The following is a 2,693-nucleotide window of genomic DNA, read 5'->3' as shown; positions in this document are numbered from 1 at the left end:
CTCTTTTCTTCTGTTTCTCTCTCCCCCCGCCCCTCCTCTTTTCTGCAGCTCTTCAATTACAAACACAAATCGTCCCCTCTTTTCCCCCTCTGTTTAATTTGGCTGCCACCGCTCAGGCCTCATAATGAATGTTTCCATGTGCTGCCACAGCCAGACCTCTCTTCTTTCTCCCTCTCTCTTTCTCCCTCTCTTTGTCCTAACTGTATGCACCTGCAAAACACCCCACACACAACCACACACAGCAACCTGTTTCCACACAGCCTGCAGAGTCAGACATCATAGGCTATTGAGGGGTTTGAAGGGGACATAAATCACTTTTTGATCACCGTGTTTCCTTTCCGAAAAAGGCGCAGAACAAAAATGGAGACTTTATTTATTTTATTTTTTTTATCTACTCTGCTCTCAGATTTCTTCTACTTGCTACACAGTTTGGATCCCCTTCAGTCCACCTTTATTGGAGGGTGCTGCTAAATATTATGTCTTTGTTATAACTTGAAGACATTCCTACAGAGTTGTTTCTGAAAGCTTTGAAGGAGGAGATCTCAGGTTTTTGATAGTGAATTTTATTGGAGATGAGAGCCAAGTGGACCGTTTTTCTCTCCTGGTGTATTTATCACATGTTCCTGTCAGAGTGCTTGGCGATACTCTGACAGTGGCTCCGCGATCCTGCTCTTACATCAGCTACATTGACACAATCCTGGTGAAAGCCAGAATGCTGCACTGCTCATTTGCCCAAAATCCATAAGAAGGGCTGTAGCAGATCCACAAAGTGCTGTGGCGTACATCAGTGCACAAATGCATAAACATTTGTGCTGACATGTTTGTCTGCTTCGACACGTTCACATCTGCTCTTTTTCCCTCGAAAAGCAGTCTGTATACATGCATCAGCTCACCCTCCTGCTGTTTCTCACTCTCTCACACGCTGACACGCGTTCCTTCCATCAGTGTGCAGTGTTCCCAACAACTTTCCAGGTCAGCCGGACGCTGATCTATCAAGCTCCGACAGCGTGTCTCTCTATATTTACAGGGAATCTGTGCTGCTAGAGAGTCGCACCCTCTTTTATCCGCAGAAAATTGACTGCACAGACTTGCTAAAACTAATTTTAGCGATTCGATTCACAATTTTAAAGTCACATTTTATGTTGATTCATTACACAGGACGATATATTTAGGTTTTGTTTTGTTTTTGTTTTTACTTCAACAAGGAGTTGATTGGCTGATTGACTCTACAAACGAGGGGAAGTGTAATGTCCCCCATGTTGCATTGATGACTTACCTACATATAGACATATCTAATACATTTTTTTAAACAAAACGATACAATACGGTTTACTTTAACTATGATCAACTAGAATTAAATTAAAAATTAATGGGATATACCCCCAACGTGAGACTAGCATGTGTATGTGTGTGGAGGAGAGAGTGGGTGCTTTTTAAGATGAAGAACATTAAAGACTGAAACACCATAACTCAAGCGAATCCAGACACCATCATTAGATCCAACAAATAATTCATATCTTAATGGCTGATGGTAACGTTTTATCTAAAGATGTTTCCATAACTCTGTGAACAAAAAGGAGTACAGCACAAGTTTATGTGTGCGTGCGTGTGTGTGTGTGTGTGTGTGTGTGTGTGTGTGTGTGTGTGTGTGTGTGCATTTGTCTGTAACAGCTATCTTAGCTTGTCTCTTTGATCAGCCTATAAAAGCAGTGAAGCGTGGACAGATAGCCTGGACCGACACACCATTGCTCCTCCGCTCGCTTTGAGTGTCTCCTTCCTCCTCACACACATTAACCACCGCAAACACACTCTGACACACTGTCCCGCGTGTATACGCATCTCTCCCATCTCCCAGTGCCTCCGAGGAGTATCGTGCTGCGTCCTCAGCTTTATCTACCAGGAGCAGTGAAAGCATCAGTCTCATTTTATCTGTTTACCTTTTATTTTTGCACTTCAAACTGTGTACGTCGTGCTGAAACTTTAATGTGAGATTTCACCTAACAGAAGCACCTGATAGGAGATGTTGATTCTTGGAGGACAGCTGAGATGCTCTGGGCCCGTACAGCTGAACGCACACACATGGAAATAATATTTTTGTCTTGAGGTTACAGTGGTAAATGTGAAGACTTAGGAGTTGGATTGATAAAAGATTCTGTAATGATAAAGGAGTTGCAATAGATGTAATAGTTCCCTTACCTATAACAAGGGTTGCCACTCTTGTTGGGTGAGACTGAAGCTTTTCCTTTATCGGTCATTCTGCAAATATAAGTATCACTCCAAATAACGAAAGAGCCTGCTCTCATACCAAAACGTTTTTTACACGCTGCTGCTTGTAATCGGGCTTTTGTTTTTTTTTTAAGTCGGCGGCGCTCGGCTCTCTCTGCAGACGCACGGCTTTTAATGTTCGAGGACAAATAAAAATATAACTATCTTTTTTAAATGTAACAGTGCAGCCTATCAAATTGTTTTCATGCTATTATCTAGCAAAACGTACTTTGTAGCAGTTGATCTAAAATAAAAAAAAAAAAGAAAAGGTATAGTTGGATTGATATATAACACCTTCTGCCTCTAGCAGAAGGTGTTATATCACAGTTCCTTTGTAGAAAAGGGAATAAATCCTCAAAGCAATGGATGGTTCACAGCTGGTCAGACATCCCATCAGTTTTTACCCCTTCAAAAAAAAAAAAAAAAAC

At 41.6% G+C, this 2,693-nt stretch overlaps 1 protein-coding gene across 3 annotated transcripts in view; it reads left to right on the top strand.

Annotated features, from left to right (window-relative positions):
• ndst3 (N-deacetylase/N-sulfotransferase (heparan glucosaminyl) 3) overlaps nucleotides 1-2,693 on the top strand; it is a 59,392-nt gene that overhangs the window by 42,358 nt on the left and 14,341 nt on the right. The gene's annotated exons all lie outside the window — the stretch shown is intronic.

Source organism: Poecilia latipinna, unplaced genomic scaffold (genome assembly GCF_001443285.1).
Source record: "Poecilia latipinna isolate Pla-1442-1.1 unplaced genomic scaffold, P_latipinna-1.0 Scaffold286, whole genome shotgun sequence".
NCBI lineage: Eukaryota > Metazoa > Chordata > Actinopteri > Cyprinodontiformes > Poeciliidae > Poecilia > Poecilia latipinna.
Note: the sequence above shows the minus strand (reverse complement) of the source record. Positions and strands in the feature narration are given on the sequence as shown.